This window comes from Salmo salar, chromosome 16 (genome assembly GCF_965601325.2).
Source record: "Salmo salar chromosome 16, fSalSal1, whole genome shotgun sequence".
Classification (NCBI taxonomy): Eukaryota; Metazoa; Chordata; class Actinopteri; order Salmoniformes; family Salmonidae; genus Salmo; species Salmo salar.
In genome coordinates, this window is record NC_138306.1 from 50,210,850 (window position 1) to 50,229,561 (window position 18,712).

An 18,712-nucleotide genomic window follows, 5' to 3' on the forward strand; every position below is an offset into this window, starting at 1 on the left:
ACGTATGAAAAATAAAACAGAAAAACCTTAGTACTTATGTAAATAAGACCCTTTGCTATGAGATTAGAAATTGAGCTCAGGTGCATCCTGTTTCCACTGATCATCGTCAAGATGTTTTTAGAACTTGATTGGAGTCCACCTGTGGTAAATTCAAATGATTGGACATGATTTGGAAAGGCACACACCAGTCTATATAAAGGACTCTTCCTAGAGCTGGCCCCACGGCCAAACTGAGCAATCAGGGGAGAAGGACCTCGGTCAGGGAGGTGACCAAGAACCCGATGGTCACTCTGAAAGAGCTCTAGAGTCCCTCTGTGGAGATGGGAGAACCTTCCAGAAGGACAACCATCAGGCCTTTATGGCAGAGTGGCCAGACGGAAGCCCTCCTCAGTAAAAAGCACATGACAGCCCGCTTGGAGTTTGCCAAAAGGCACCTAAAGGACTCAGACCATGAGAAACAAGATGCTCTGATCTGATGAAACCAACATTGAACTCTTTGGCCTGAACGCCAAGTGTCAAGTCTGGAGGAAACCAGGCTCCGCTCATCACCTGGCCAATACCATCTCTACAGTGAAGCATGGTAGTGGCAGCATCATGTTGTGGGGTTGTTTTTCAGCAGCAGGGACTAGGAGACTTGTTAGGATCGAGGGAAAGATGAACGTAGAAAAGTACAGAGAGATCCTTGATGAAAACCTGCTCCAGAGCGCTCAGGACCTCAGACTGGGGTGAAGGTTCACCCTCCAACAGGACAACGAACCTAAGCACACAGCCAAGACAATGCAGGAGTGGCTTCGGGACAAGTCTCTGAATGACCTTGAGTGGGCCCAGCCAGAGCCCGGACTTGAACCCGATCGAACATCTCTGGAGAGACCTGAAAATAGTTGACACTCCCCATCCAACCTGACAGAGTTTAAAAGGATCTGCAGAAAAGCAAAGCGTCATACCCTAGAAGACTTGAGGCTGTAATCGCTGCCAAAGGTTCTTCAACAAAGTACTGAGTAAAGGGTCTGAATACTTATGTAAATGTGATATTTCAGTTGTATTTTTAATACATTTGCAAAAATGACTAAAAACCTGTGGTAATGTGTGTAGATTGGTGAGGGAAAAAAATAATTTAATACATTTTAAAATAAGGCTGTAACGTAACGAAATTTGGAAAAAGTCAAGGGGTCTGAATACTTTCCGAATGCACTCTATTGTGCCTGGGTATGAACCAGTGTTGATCAGTGTTTCCTGATGCACAAACAACATGCTGATTTAGGCCTACACCATCATTGGTATCAGGCTGTATAGCTAGCTACATTTGTTCTGACGGTACATTTATTAGCTAGCCAGCTAACTAGCATTAGTGGCTAACACGATTTAGTGGCAACTTGCTAAGAAAAGACAGACTAGCTGTTTGCAGATGTATAATAACACAATTAGTTTGTGTTTCTTACAACAAATGCCCTCGAGTGGCAGGGCTAGGTCTGTGTGGAATGTGTGTGTGAGTGAGAGGACTCAAGTAGCAGATTAAATTATTAAAATGTACGTTACGCTTTAACAAATACCATTATCGAAGGTAAAGTAAAAACCCAAACAGGGCCATGCATCAATACCGGTATATAGTAAAATACGGTATACAGCCCAGCGCTAATGTAAAATACAGTATGACTTAGTGTACTACCCTAGGCTCTAGAGGGTAGGTCAGGGAGACTCACAATCTAACACACTAGTTACTGGGAATATTCAAGATGAATAAAGTTAATATTAAGTTAAGAGTAATTAACACAATGCTTAGCACATACATACATACATACATACATACTAGGTTTTCCATTTCTGCAACACATGATTTCCAGTGTTCTGTTTCTGACACTGATGTGTGTTGGGGTTGATGGTCACGACACTTGATACTGAATGTTATGGGTTGTTCTCATATCATTTGATAGTGATTGATGTCAAGAGTTACTGAAGGCACAAGGACACACTTAATATTATAGTATTGATGACATTATGAACAACGTGATTCTGTAGCAGCTGGCAAAGTCACAGTCTATTGTTTGTACTTCGTACAGGCTGATGTTTAGAGAACATTTTGTACTGTCTGATTGGACTATAAAAAGGGACCATCTCCAAGAGGCCATAGACATTTTCTATGCTTCTGTTCTGAAGGTGTCTCCTTAAAATTATTGTATTAAAACTGGACTCATCTTTGATTGATATTATCAACGACCGCTCTACTTTTTGGCTCCCCTGAAAATTCCCGTTACAGCGTATGTGTTTTCTCCCACATCCACCCAAATTGCTTCTGCTGTGCCATGGTCAGTGTGTGATGGAATGATGTGGTTAATATTATCTCACATGTCTCTGTGCTGTCTGTGGGCCTTGGCCTTGGCCCTCCGGTCCTCCTCTTCCTGCAGCTGCTTGGCCAACGCAACGTCCTGCTGCACCAGACGGCTCTTGTGGACGTTGGACGCCAAGTGGCTCTCGACTGTGGGGACAAACACAGCAACAAACACAGCAGTCAGAATCAGTACACACCCAAGGCATCTCTTCTTCACTCTCTCACAGGTCATCCGGCCAACCCACAATGCTGAGGAACAAAAAAAATGGACGACATCATTCACAACCCTCCAGTTTAATTTGTTTTGGTGCCTTTTAAAACCGCAGGTCTTGGATGCAAGTACTTGAGCCGAGAGGGTGTTTATTTCAAACATAAATTTGGATATCCATTTTGACAAGACGAGTAGCATGTTTAGTGTACACTGTGGAGGAGACGAGGGAAATAAACACGGACGCTTCGGCCCTGAAGTTACAGAGCCCAGCTCAATGAGTCAGGACATGACAAACTAGCCCAGGTGAAAGTTAATGACGAGCTGCCATTCCAAGGCTGGCCCCACTGGATGAGAGACCAAAGAGCTGGACAGGGAAGGCTCTAAATCCTCGTTGCTGACGCACTCCCAGCTCAGAATAGGTGGAGGAGCATCACTCAACCCCTTGCTTTGCTACTCATTCAGCTCCTCTGGACTGGTTATTTATCCACTGGTAGGTTCCAAGTGAAAAGTACCAAATTACGCCACAATTTACTACAGGCTCCATAAAGTTCCTACTCGGAGATTGCGAGACGACAACGGAGGAGGAGGAGAGGGGGGGGGGGGGCAGTGAATCACAGCTATATGAAGGAAACCAATAGGCTGACATATCGATTATAGGTCGACGCTGATCGATTGTGTAGTGGGTTTTCGGTGCCACACAAAATTGAGGGCAAACATACGACGTCAAAAAACGAAATATATTGTTACGTTCAATGCCATTTTTTTTCCTCTGGGGGAAAACAAATTACTGTTGGCCGTATTTCTAAGAACTCAAGATAAAGGTTTCGTGTTTACTCAACCTTGGCGAAGCCTCAGAAGTTTCTGAACGGACTAATTCTTCCAGTTCTCTGCGGCTGGCATCCAAAAGGGCCAGACGGCATTGGACAATGTGAGTGCAACAGATTGCATGAGACAGTGATGCTGGACAATAAGTGAAATCATTGAGGCTTAACAAGACCCTAGTTTATAGGCCTAATGTGGTGGAGACATCATCAGCCCTAGTTTATAGGCCTAATGTGGTGGAGAGACAACATCAGCCCTAGTTTATAGGCCTAATGTGGTAGAGACATCATCAGCCCTAGTTTATAGGCCTAATGTGGTGGCAGTTTCCACTGGATTCATTACGCTGTGGCCCTGCTCCAGTCAAGTCTCTCCCCTCACCTAGTCAAGAATCAACCAGTGGCAGAGGGAAGTTTCACGAGGACCCCAGCAAATATTCAATATGATTTTTCTATGACAACCTCATCTCTGTAGCCCACACATACAGATAATTGTAAGGTCCCTTAGTCGGGCAGTGAATTTATTTATAAATAAATAAATAAATAATATAATAAATATATATATATATTTATAAATAAATAATATAATAAATATATATATATATATATAAATAAATAATATAATAAATATATATATATATATATATATATATATAAATAATATAATAAATATATATATATATATATATATATAAATAATATATATATATATATATATATACACACACGTTCAAAAGTTTGGGGTCACTTAGAAATGTTCTTGTTTTTTTTAAAGAAAAGCACATTTTTTGTCCATTAAAATAACATCAAATTAATCAGAAATACAGTGTAGACATTGTTAATGTTGTAAATGACTATTGTATCTGGAAACGGCAGATTTTAAATGGAATATCTACATAGGCGTACAGAGGCCCATTATCAGCAACCATCACTCCTGTGTTCCAATGGCACGTTGTGTTAGCTAATCCAAGTTTATCATTTTAAAAGGCTAATTGATCATTACAAAACCCTTTTGCAATTAGGTTAGCACAGCTGAAAACTGTTGTGCTGATTAAAGAAGCAATAAAACTGGCCTTCTTTAGACTAGTTGAGTATCTGGAGCATCAGCATTTGTGGGTTATTAATGTTGTTGATCACTATAATAAGTCAGAAATGGAAGGGGAATGGAAAAACTATCTGTAGCCCCATAAAAAATAAAAAAAAGCCAAAACAAGCTGTACTGAACTAAAATATAAAAACGCAACATGTGTTGGTCTCATGTTTCATGAGCTGAAATAAAAGATTCCATAAATGTTGCATACGCACAAAAAGTTTATTTCTCTCAAATTCCGTGCACAAATTTGTTTACATCCTGTTAGTGAGCATTTCTCCTTTGCCAAGATAATCCATCCACCTGACAGGTGTGGCATATCAAGAAGCTGACTGAACAGCATGATCATTACACAGGTGCACCTTGTGTTGGGGGCAATAAAAATCCACTAAAATGTGCAGTTTTGTCACACAACACAATGCCACAGATGTCTCAAGTTGAGGGAGCGTGCAATTGACATGGTGACTGCAGGAATCTCCACCAGAGCTGTTGCCAGAGAATTTAATGTTAATTTCCCTACCATAAGCGGCTTCCAACGTCATTTTAGAGAATTTGGCAGTACATACATCCAGCCTCACACCACGTGTAACTAAGCCAGCTCAGGACCTCCACATCCGGCTTCTTCACCTGCGGGATCGTCTGAGACCAGCCACCCAGACAGCTGATGAAACTGAGGAGGAGTACTTCCGTCTGTAATAAAGCCCTTTTGTGGAGAAAAACTCATTCAGATTGGCTGGGCCTGGCTCCCAAGTGGGTGGGGCTATGCCCTTTCAAAGCCCACCCATTACTATGCCCCTGCCCAGTCATGTGAAATCCACAGAGTAGGCCCTAATAAACTTATATCAATTCACTGATTTCCTTATATACACTAACTCAGTAAAATGAAATAGTTGCATGTTATGTTTATATTTTTGTTTTGTATAAATACTCAATGTATGTATACACTCCTATTGAATATGCATGCACCTATATTGTGAATAGGTCTAGGCTACATCTTGACTTAACCAGTTTATCAAAAGAGATTTTCCATTCAAATAAATGTTTACCATTATGTTATGTAGTTAGATGGTAAAAGTTTCTAAAAAATTTAAATTGATTTGAAAATAAAAATACTGATTTCGGTTGGTTTCTAGTGTAGCAGGTAGAACAGCAACTGACACAATGCCGATGGCAACGCATAGTATAGCTGACTTGTTAAGACCTTAACATCTCCCCATCTGGGTGATCATGTTTATTTGTGCAAGTAAGAGGAAGACCTTGTTATGTCTGTCCTCAGAGGCCTGGGCTTTCATCTATTCTGAGTTGTGACCTTTTGACCTCAACAGCTAAGGAATACTGGGAGGGAGCCAATTACAGTGCCGAGTACAGTGAGATGACATGTCCGTTATAGAACGCTAGGCTTGGAGTGAAACAGTGAAGAGGGGCTTCACAACACACACAAAGAAACTGATATGGCAAAGATGACATTCATCTAAAAATACTCAAACTAAGCTGAACTAAAATGAATTTGATTAATTCTAAATGTATGTTTTGCGAGATATTCCGAATGCCTGTATCGCAAGAATCAACGTTCTGTTATTTTCCATTTTTTTGAGAGTTTAGTGGGGCTTTTTCTCATGTTGTATGTTTGGTCGTCTCCTTCGCTCCTCTGTCTGCACCTTCCCATTTACACCAGAGATCTGTATATAATGACGCGGTGCACATCACCGCCCTAACAAATGGGAGTCGTTGTCCCAAAGGCAGGAAGGCAGACGACAAACTTAAGTCCATAGAAACACATTGGCCTTATTTTGGTAAGATTTTAACTTTCACTTTACCTCTTCCTCTATGGTTTCCACACAACCAAGCCCTTCCCCCTGCCTCTCACGCCAACAAGGTTGAGCGATCACATCTTACTACCTGACAAGAGGTTTCAACTTGCATTTGAGGTTTGGTCTAACAGAATCGTTCATATGGACACCAAAACACACTGAGACATTATTTTACTGTAATAAGAGATATATTTTCTAACGATACCCTTATGGTTCAACTACTCAAATTTCACACAGAGCAGACACCTCTAAAACGAGTATCAATTTACATTGATTCTGGCCCATTAACGCTAAGTGAGTCACATTAGGGTACCACTAGCACCATTTTAACCAAAGACACTTATACTAGCTGTCTAGTCTGTGTTTTAGAAATGTGCAATAAGTATAACACATACATATATATATGGAATTGGCAACTTGTTCTCATTCTGAGAAATGAGGTAGGCCACTTGATTTCAACATCAGAACAAAGTGGACAGGCTAACATGCTTTTCAAACTGTTGGAGACAAACAGAAGGGTGTGTTCATAACAATTAAACTGTTCAACTTTGTTGGCTAGCAAATAGATCCAAGTTGGCTAAACATGAAATATAAAGATTAGCTGGCTACTCACTAGCACATGGGCTTGAGAGACTGTTGATGAGACCTGTGTTAATGTTCTATAGCATAATGCCTGCTACAAGAAGTTAGTCATTATAAACTGGGTGGTTCGAGCCCTGAATGCTGATTGGCTGACAGCCGTGGTATATCAGACCATATACCACGGGTATGACAAAACATTTATTTTTACTGCTCGAATTACATTACATTTAAGTCATTTAGCAGACGCTCTTATCCAGAGCGACTTACAAATTGGTGCATTCACCTTATGATATCCAGTGGAACAACCACTTTACAATAGTGCATCTAAATCTTTTAAGGGGGGGGGGGTAGAAGGATTACTTTATCCTATCCTAGGTATTCCTTAAAGAGGTGGGGTTTCAGGTGTCTCTGGAAGGTGGTGATTGACTCCGCTGTCCTGGCGTCGTGAGGGAGCTTGTTCCACCATTGGGGTGCCAGTGCAGCGAACAGTTTTGACTGGGCTGAGCGGGAACTGTGCTTCCTCAGAGGTAGGGGGGCCAGCAGGCCAGAGGTGGATGAACGCAGTGCCCTTGTTTGGGTGTAGGGCCTGATCAGAACCTGAAGGTATGGAGGTGCCGTTCCCTTCACAGCTCCGTAGGCAATCACCATGGTCTTGTAGCGGATGCGAGCTTCAACTGGAAGCCAGTGGAGAGAGCGGAGGAGCGGGGTGACGTGAGAGAACTTGGGAAGGTTGAACACCAGACGGGCTGCGGCGTTCTGGATGAGTTGTAGGGAGTTCGGAGGCCTCAGACCATCATTTGAACAGCTGCCTTGACTATTTTGAAGCCTCAACTACCGTGACTTGTATGGCTTAGCCTATAACTGGTCATACTTACACGTTAATGTTTACAATAACGTAGCTGGCAAATTGACTCAAATCTAGTTAGACCAAGACAAATGAGAATCACCTAGCTAACGTCAGCACCAAAATAGAGAAAGCAGTATGTTAGCACTCAAAAAGCTCTGACGGTCGGTCCCAAGTGAATTTCCCCAATTACATTGGTAACCAGATTATAATAGCAATAAGGCACCTCAAGGGTTTGTGGTGTATGGCCAATATACCACGGCTAAAGGCTGTATTCAGGTACTCCACATTGCGTCGTGCATAAGAACAGCCCTTAGCCGTCATATACTGGCCATATACCACACCCTCTTGTGCCTTATTGCTTAATTATGCATGGTTCTAGTTACATTTGTAAAAAGGGCATTTTCATAGACAGAGTTGAAAACTAGATCATGGATTATTGCAAAAAATAAAGCAGGTTAAACTATTTTGACCAAACAATTAAATTATTAGTGGGTCTTATGGTTGTGGAATGCTTAAATTTAGCCTAGGTATAACGTGAAGCCCCTCTTCACTGTTTCACTCAAAACACACCCTTCTGTTTGTCACAAGCCCTGAATTCATTAGATTATTGCTGACTGTTTAAAATGCAGTGTATTTTACAACAATGCTTATTTAGAGAAAACATTCACCACTATATTTTTGCTGATACAGGCGATGCACAATATATATTGTAATTTTCCCCAGAACTGATATGATTTTTAGGCTATATATCCCTAACTCAAAAACGCAATCAATAATTCATGCAGGGATACAAACACCAGACATACACACAGGTTTCTCAAGGAAAATCATAGAATCTCTAACGTTTCCCTGATGACATCCCCAATCCCTGCTAAGCTGATTGTGCTGGCCTAACGTCCACCCAGACTGGACTGGTTTGTTGTACTACTGCAGACGGGCATGAATAATGTGATCCAGACACAGTGAGCAAACGCCCAGCCCAGCCCGCTAACAGCCACCAAAGAACCAGTGTGCCATTGTTGTGGCTGCAGATTAGCAGCTGTGTTTTACTGCCTGCTACCACTGACGCTGAGGTTTAGGGTCAGACATGAGATTTTCAGGGGGAACACGGGACCATTTGTGTTTTCATTACATACTTTTCTAATTCCAAATGCATGGAACATTTTGAGAGTTTGTATTCCCATAAAGAAAGCAAAAAAAAGGAAGGGTGGTACTTGGAATACTTGACATGAAATAGCCATACGCTGCAAAGAAAGCTCAATGTGCTTGCCTAAAATAGTTAGTACTATTATAGATAATGAGACGTAAAGGAGACTTCGATGGAGGAGGTTTACTGTGCACAAAGCGGACAGTCTGCATCCAGAGGGCGCTGCTTTGGGAACAGCCGAGACGACCTGAAACCATTAGGGATGGGAGAGTAACGCTGATTCCAGGTCATCCTCAGGTGAGGTGGTATACTTACTTTCCTGCTCCTGGAGGTTATGGGCCAGGCAGTGGTCCTCCAGAACAGCAAAATCCCGAACAACTGTAGACAGAGAGACAGGAAGTTACTTCAAAATGAAAGTTGAATGAAAATAGGCAATACTACTCCACACTTGGGAAGTTATGTCTGTGTTGTTGCGATATTATGTCTGTGTTAAAGTTGTCTGTGTTGGGGCGATATGGCTGAAGTATTATGGAAACACAGACCAAAAGGCCTTTTGAGAAGCTGTTTTTTTGTTGGTACTGTATGAACTCAGCTTGATAACCATTGTTTCATGTTACGAGACATTGTGTACACCACCTACACATGATGTTCTACTACAGCACTGATAACAAAAGATACAACCTGATCAAGGGCAGGAAATTAACTAGAACAGAGCACCAAAGACTAAACAAGGGTTTTGTGACCCTAATAACAAAAGCGCCACCAATTTAACCTTGACGGCTAATCTTACACTTTGCACCTGTGGCAGCTATTGGGGCTGAACTACAGCATCAATTGGAGAAATGGCAAGGCCGTTGTAACAATCAGACAGAACATCAGGCCCACAGAGGGGAAGCCCATGACCCGCTTTGTGGTCAAAAGGACGATTGCTGCACTAACAAGCCGTCTCTGTTTGATGCCTGTTCAGAGATCTAGAAGACAAAAGGAGAAGCTGAACTTGCCCATGTCTGAAGTAGGGGCCCTAAAAGAAGAGCCTGTATTTAATCGCTCTGTAAAAGTAAGAGAAAAGCCTTAACTGAAAGTGGGGTTGAGCAAGCGACCCTGTTCTTTCATGGTGAAATCATCTGGGCTAAATAAAGATTGATGATATTGTTCTGTTGGCAGAAGCAAGTTTTTTTTTTCAACAAATCAACAGATATGCTCATTTCGAATTAGGCTAGGCCACATCGCTTTCTAGACGGTGTATAGGCCTACCTAAACCAAGCCTAAGCATTTTCTTTATGTAGAAAAACAAACTGCCAGTAATAAGTTAAGTCTTATAAGAACTTAAGTCCTGGCTTCCAAGGCACGACAGCATGGCAAAGTGTTTGCTATAATGAGCCTTCTTAGATGTCACTCAGTCAGAATAGTAAAGCTCTTTATTTGCTGTCTCTGGGATATGTTGGGCCACTTCTGAAATCACATGAACTTTTGCGAGGACATGCAAACCTTTTAATTAGTTTATGGGGAAAGAGGATGGAGGCAGCAGCTTCCAAACAGTAGCACAACACTGTCAAAAAGCATTCAGACTGCCAGACGGAGGCAAAGCAGTTGTGAAGATGAAGTGGCAAAGTGCCATAGCTTAAGACGAATCAGCTCAAGAGAACAAGAACAATCACAGGAGCAGAAATTACAGACAGAAGAATGGAACTCATGGAAGGAATCTGAAAGTCTGTCTGAGATGATGGACGTCTCTGACAATGAGCATTGTAGGTTTCCCCTAGGGCATCACTTGAAGGAGAATTGAACTGCCAGTCATCATGCAAGCTAGCGTTAACAGCAGTGCTGACACGATATTCATATGATAACCAGCACTATTAGCATAATCTTCATAATTTAAGGGGATCAACCAGATTACATAGGAAAACCTAATCTAGGGTTGGGACAATTACCGTATAAGTGACGGTTATGGATGAAGACACCCGTGAAAATATAATAACTTCCATAACCTAAAAATAAATAAAAGCTGACTGAAGACGGGAGGGCTGGGCATTCGTGCGGTTGAGTCTGTTTCTTCGATAACATGGACTCTTAAAGACGAAATATGTAAAAATCGCTCCGTCGTTTCCTGGTTGTTAAAATTCAAATAGTTTGCCTAATTTCAGTTTATGTGACTAAACAAGCAATAGTCTAGAGTATCATTGAACCATCTAAACCGCTGTTAAATATATTTTCAATAAACAAAAATATAGTATTTTCAGCTGTTTAGAAGCTGGTGTACAAAACCGAAAGTAAGAGACGCAAAAACGTAGTTCTAGTGCGTTTCACATAAACCTGTACGCACCACAACCCATCTCAATCACATAAACCTGTACGCACCACAACCCATCTCAATCACATAAACCTGTACGCACCACAACCCATCTCAATCACATAAACCTGTACGCACCACAACCCATCTCGATCAGTTGACACCCAACAAGAAAATGATTATTCGAAAAGACATGCTAATGTCTTTTTGCATTTAACTCCATCAGTCCAATAAAGCATATAAACTTGGATAGAGCCCTGCTGCCGTAGGGCTGTTTTCATCTAGAACATTCTCAAGGTGAGCAACACCGGCAATATTTGCTGATGAACATTCAAAATGGCTTCTGTTTCAAAGGCTGGATAAACTGTACTTAAACCTCTTCTGTTTAACTGGAATGGAATCATTCTGGAAATGCTATTAAGTGACTTTCCTATTACTGGCACAAAACTGTGGTGAACATCTTTGAGGAGGATACAAAAAAAGCTGTGATTATAAATATGTAATTAACCATGTACCTATCTGTTACTGGCAGTGTGTGGCTAACGTCTAGACAAAATTTGACTACCATATCAGATGTTTCTTTCGAATAATATTCAAATAGCCAGACCAATCTCAGGGACATAGTCTAAAGATGGGAGTATGTCAACTTGATTATTCTACTGAACATTTAGGCCTTAAATTTGACTAGTTCTCCTCCCTCTCTCTGCCACAGTTCAACCTCACACAGCAAGGCAAGCCACAATCTGTTCTCAGAGATGATCTCATCCATATCATCCATAATTAATGACAAAAGCAGCAGTCCACAAACTGTGCAGCAGTATTTCTCAAATCACTGTGTGTCAGCTGCTGTAGTGGCATGTGAAGACAACCCAGAGGGCCTATGATTAATGGACAGCCCCATAGCGAATCAAACTCCCCTGACACATGTCACTGCTGGGCAGGGGAGGGATGAGCTGCAGCTCCACTGGGGTTAATAGATAGAGAATGGGCAGAACGGGGAGGGGGTAGATAGATGGATGTGTCATAGTGAGAGAGGATGAATTAGGTCCCATTCCATAAAACCCCCCACCCCAGACAGGCTCACATAAACGTTGATTAACACTGCCACGTTTCAACCTTACGCTTAATCTCTTAATTGAAAAAGAAACCCCAGGAGATTCAATATAGCACTGACCTAACCTACTGAACATTGTTATTTCTCCATTAAAATGTGCCTCAATGTTTCAATGCATGGCCCTCCACTGTACCATGCATGGATCACGGACAAAGAGCAAAGCAAAAGTCTGTCCACCATGAAACGTACTGAGGTTGTACGTCTAGGAACAGGCCTGGAAGAAATAACCCACACTGTTTCATCCAAAAGTTAACTGAGGCTGGCAATACATTCTTATTTTCCCTGTGAACATAAATCCTTTTGTCATTTGTAAGCAGAAATACATTAATAAGTAGGGGGTGGGGGTGGAACCATCTCAAACAACCATATGTATCACTTGGATGGTTCTCCGGAGACAGCTGCGGAGCAGTGGAATGGCACGTTCTCCCATCATGCTCTCTTCCAGGCCAGCATGTCAAAAATTCCATGGAGTTGGACCAGAGCAGCTGTTTCCCAATCTCAGGAAGAGAGTCTGCTCCACATCCCCAATCCGAGCAGATTGAAAGCATACACAAGAACAGGATATTTGTAGGAGATATCCAAACAAGGGGATTGTTTTAAGTGTGATATGGCCTGTCTGTCGTGTCCACTCATATCTCAACAGCTGTTATGAGCTATTGTTTTGGAGAAGAGTTAGGACTCACCAATTCCCACCACTCTTCAAATTCTGAATAACATTTTGTTGCGGCCCAAAACTAGGCCATTTTGAGGAAACTTTGTGAGTAAAGGAAATTCGTTTGGGAATGTTTTGCACACTAACATGGCATATTTTTTTTCAACACATAGCTAGGTGGGACAACATAGCACGGTACACCAATCTGTGCAGTCATCTGTCAGGGGAACACGGAGTGTGTGCTCAGAACAGGTGGTGAGAAACGTTACAAAACCATACTCTGATGTTGCCCACAGCATCTTCAGATGTCCAGACCGTATCCTGGAGAGAGTGAGTGACAGCATCTTGCTCAACCACTTTACATGCAAACCACCTGAATGCCATTGAATACAATAACTAACTAGCCAGGGGAAAAGCAGACCGTTTGCAGTAAAAGTTGAAAATCCATTGCCATCTCTGCAGACCAGAGACAGCTAACTTACACGTTAGCTGCCAGACAGTTAAAAACTCACAATCATTCCAAATTCCAGAATCACGTGTGAATTTATTTGTCCCCAGTTAACGTTAGCTAACTAGCAAAAACATGAAAGCCAGATACCTAACAGTGACCTAGTGTAACGTTAGCTAAACTGGCAAACTAACGTTAGCTATTTAACAAAACAAACATAGATTAAGCATATATGATGCAGGTATTTGTCACCTGTCATACAGGTGTAAACAATCGAGGCTAGCTCTAGCTACAGTTTATCTATCGTGCTGCTAAGTAGCTAGCTAGCAAACGTTACCTTCTTTTACTCCAGGCAGGTTGTTCTGATCGATGCTAAATTCAGCCATGTTGTCAGCGAGGTGTCAAAGCCGTTCGCGTTGAATTACGCTTCCACGATTTCCCGAAGGGTACAGTACCGGAATCTGATTTATTATTTTTTGTCATAAACCCAATTGATGATTCCAATACTAGTACAGGTGTCCCTTTGATTCGTTTCAGTAGCTAGTTAACCACCTCTAAACCTCCCTTCGCCAGTCCGATTCTTGTGGGTATCTCTCTCACAGACCCTCCCTCTTCTTCTTCCTCCTTTGCAGCTGTGGATTTCATTAGCTAGCTTGCTGGCTTACTTCAAGGCCAGCTACGGGATGCAGGGCGGGTCATATCATTCACTTTTGAATATGTGAGGAATGAAAGAGGGTAGAGGAGATTAGGCTATTTATCTATGTAAAAACAAAAGAGAAAATGAAGGTGTAATATCAACATAAAAAAAATGTCCTTATTTGCACACGACATAGTTGTAATCACTTCGGTTTTTACCAAACAATACATCATTAGTAATGAATGAGATAGTTATTGACAATTTTGAGAACCATCTCCAGTCCAGCAAATTGTATTTCAATCGGTTTTCAAAAATAATTGTTTGATTTAAATCTTCACTGGGGAGGACACAGACACACGCACACGGTTTCTGATAGCACATTTCTGATAGTCACAAAATTCCTTTCTGCATGGATGTCACAGTTGCTTCCCCTGTTAAATGCAGGACCAAATTACACAAGAATAACAATTATCAAAGCATTCTCACAAGTTACACTGTGTGAGAATGATCGTGACAGATGATGCCAATTGTTTTAGTTTATTGGAAGTTCAATCAATTGTGCTATTACCAGATAACCATAATGCACCACCATAGCATAAAACTAATGGTCTTTGAGTGTTCCATGTTTTTATTTTATTTAATGAACCATGAGTCACGCTGAGACCAAGGTCTCTTTTACAGAAGAACTCTTTAAATACATAGAATATTCATATCAATACACGACAAAAAGCAAAACAGAGATGCAAAACACAATCATAGAAAACAAACACATTTAAAGTAAAAAGTCCTCAATCAGCCATCTGAATTGCCCTAAAGCAGTGGTTCCCAAACCTTTTTATAGTCCCGTACCCCTTCAAACATTCAACCTCCAGCTACGTATCCCCTCTAGCACCAGGGTCAGCGCATTCTCAAATGTTGTTTTTTGCCATCATTGTAAGCCTCCCACACACACACTATACGATACATTTATTAAACAGAAGAATGAGTGTGAGTTGTCACAACCCGGCTCATGGGAAGTGACAAAGAGCTCTTATAGGACCAGGGCACAAATAATAATATAATAATAATCAACCATTTTGCTCTTTATATAGCCATCTTACATATAAAACCGTAATTCATAGGGGTGGAAGGTAGCCTAGTGGTTAGAGCGTTGGGTCAGTAACTGAAAGGTTGCTGGATTGAATCCCTGAGCTGACAAGGTAAAACAAATCTGTCGTTCTGCCCCTGAACAAGGCAGTTAACCCACTGTTCCTAGTCCGTCATTGTAAATATGAATTTGTTTCTAAGTGACTTGCCTAGTTAAATAAAGGTTGAATGAAAACATTTGTTCATCAAAAATTGTGAATAACTTACCACAGGTTAATGAGAAGGGTGTGCTTGAAAGGGTGCACATTACTCTGCAATGTTGGGTTGTTTTGGAGAGAGTCTGTCTTTTTCCACACAGTCTGTGCCTGTATTTAGTTTTCATGCTAGTGAAGGCCGAGAATCCACTCTCACATAGGTACATGGTTGCAAAGGGCATCAGTGTCTTAACAGCGCGATTTTCCAAGGCAGGATACTCTGAGCGCAGCCCAATTTACAAATCTGGCAGTGACTTCTGATTAAATTCAGTTTTCACATAACCGCTTTTTGCAATTTCGAAGAGGCTCTCTTGTTCAGATATCAGTAAGTGGACTGGAGGCAGGACATGAAAGGGATAATGAATCCAGTTGTTTGTGTCATCCGTTTCAGGAAAGTACCTGCGTAATTGCACACCCAACTCACTCAGGTGCTTCGCTATATCACATTTGACATTGTCCGTAAGCTTGAGTTCATTTGCACACAAAAACTCATACAATGATGGAAAGACCTGTGTGTTGTCCTTGTTAATGCAGACAGAGAAGAGCTCCAACTTCGTAATCATAGCCTCAATTTTGTCCCGCACATTGAATATAGTTGCGGAGAGTCCCTGTAATCCTAGATTCAGATCATTCAGGCGAGAAAAAACATCACCCAGATAGGCCAGTCGTGTGAGAAACTCGTTATCATGCAAGCGGTCAGACAAGTGAAAATTATGGTCAGTAAAGAAAGCTTTAAGCTCGTCTCTCAATGTAAAAAAACGTGTCAATACTTTGCCCCTTGATAACTTCCGTATGTTGTAAAAGCGTTACATGTTCGCAGCCCATATCATTGCATAGTGCAGAAAATACACAAGAGTTTTGGGGCCTTAACAAAGTTAACCATTTTCACTGTAGTGTCCATGTCACAAAATCCTTCGTTGTGTTGCAGGGAAGACCAAAATGCAGCGGAGTTGTGGATACTCATATTTTAATTAACAAAAAAAGAGTAAAGCATCCACTTGACAAAACAATAAATGATAACCACAACACTAAACAGTTTTGCAGGCTCACCAACGCAGTGCAAAAACAACTACCCACAAAACCAAGTGACAAACATACTCCTACATATATGACTCCCAATCAGGAACAACGATCCCCAGCTGTTCCTGATCAGGAGTCACAAGACCAACACAGAACAATCACACACACACAAGACTGCCACGTCCTGACCCCAAAACTACTACAACAGCTCCATCTGCTGGTCAGGACGTGACAGTCCAAAACGTCTTTCAAGCTGTCAGGCATTCCCTTGGCAGCAAGAGCCTCTCGGTGGATGCTGCAGTGTACCCAAGTGGCATCGGAAGCAACTGCTTGCACACACGTTACCACTCCACTTTGTCTGCCTGTCATGGCTTTTGTGCCATCAGTACAGATGCCAACACATCTTGACCACCAAAGTCCATTTGATGTCACAAAGCTGTCCAGTACTTTAAAAATATCCTCTCCTGTTGTCCTGGTTTCCAGTGGTTTGCAGAAGAGGATGTCTTCCTTAATTGACCACCCATAAACATTTACATTTACGTAATTTAGCAGACGCTCTTATCCAGAGCAACTTACAGTAGTGAATGCATACATTTCATACAATTTCTTTTTTTTTCTTTTTTTACCTGTGCTGGCCCTATACCAGGAGCTGTGCCAGGCCCGCCACTTCTGTTGACTCATCCAGCTGTAACGCATAGAATTCAATGTCTTGTATCCAAAGCAGTAACTGTTTCAAAATATCTCCTGCCATGTCACTGATGCGTTGTGAAACAGTGTTGTTTGATGAAGTCTATGTCTGTATAGTTTTTGGGCCTTTTGCCCCAGCATTGTCTCAGTCATATCCGCGGCAGCAGGAAGAATTAAATCCTCCACAATAGTATGGGGCTTGCCTGTCCTAGCCACTCGGTAGCTCCCCATATAAGACACTTCTAGCCCCTTCTTATTAATGTTATCTGTTGCTTTTATACATGTCTTACTACTCAAAAGTCATCTTAATTCTCGCTCAAAAAACTCCAGTGGCTTATTTTTCAAATTGGCATGTTTTGTTTCTACATGTCTGCGCAAGAGTGAAGGTTTCATCGAGTTGTGAGATAGTACTTTTGCACATATAACACACTGGGGCTGAGGAAAGGCACTACTCCCAATATAAGTGAACCCCAAATGAATGTAATTCTCATCATATTTGCGCCTCTTTGATGGTCCAACATCCCTGTCTGTTGTTCGGTGCTTTCCCGGGTAAGGGGGCAGTAGCTCTTCGGCTGCATCAGATTCACAACTGTCAGCTAGCTGGGCTCACAACAAATGTAGAATTACTGATGTTAGCATTGGATGTGCTCGTGGAAGTGTAACAGTGTAGGTTCCGTCCCTCTCTTCGCCCCAACCCGGGCTCGAACCAGGGACCCTTGCACACATCAACAACTGACACCCCACGAAGCATCGTTACCCATCGCGCCACAAAAGCCGCGGCCCTTGCAACGCAAGGGGAAACCCTACTTCAAGTCTCAGAGCGAGTGATGTCACTGATTGAAATGCTATTAGCGCGCACCACCGCTAACTAACTAGCCATTTCACATCGGTTACAGAAGCAGAACAACTTGTGTCATCAACAGGTGCAGGTGTAGTACTGCTGGTAGTAGCAGAGCTGGTATGTGTCTCTATGGACGCTGGCCTTACTTTTTTTTAACCATTTATCAATTTTTGAGCAAACGGAATGAGCAGCAGCTACGTTTGGCTACATACAGACCGTTAGTGGAATTCCCGCGAGAGAGTAATGGTTAATGTGATTGGATGTTAATTATTTGACTAGGCTACCTATATTTGACATTGTGTTGTTATTTCGCTGAACACTAGATGGTTTAATTTTCTTTTTGGCTCCTCCTGCACACTCACAGACACCTTAGATAAATCATGTTACTGCTCCTCCTGCACACTCACAGACACCTTAGATGAATCATGTTACTGCTCCTCCTGCACACTCACAGACACCTTAGATGAATCATTGTTACTGATCCTCCTGCACACTCACAGCCACCTTAGATGAATCATGTTACTGATCCTCCTGCACACTCACAGCTACCTTACAAATCAATACATGGAGATGCAGAGCTACTGGAGTTCATGGTATGAACCAGACTAACGGATTGGAAACACTGCTTGGTAGTCTTGATCGCTCTGTTCTCTAAAGAAAGTAATCAAATGGAATTTTGAAATGACTTATCATCCACATAAAAGGAAAAGATAAGCCATGTAATTCTAAATAGACACCGGCTGGAATGCGGTTTTTACCAATCAGCATCCAGGATTAGACCCACCCGTTGTATAAATCTAAATAGACATTCACAATAGAGATAACACTCCAAGTATATCAGATATGACTCT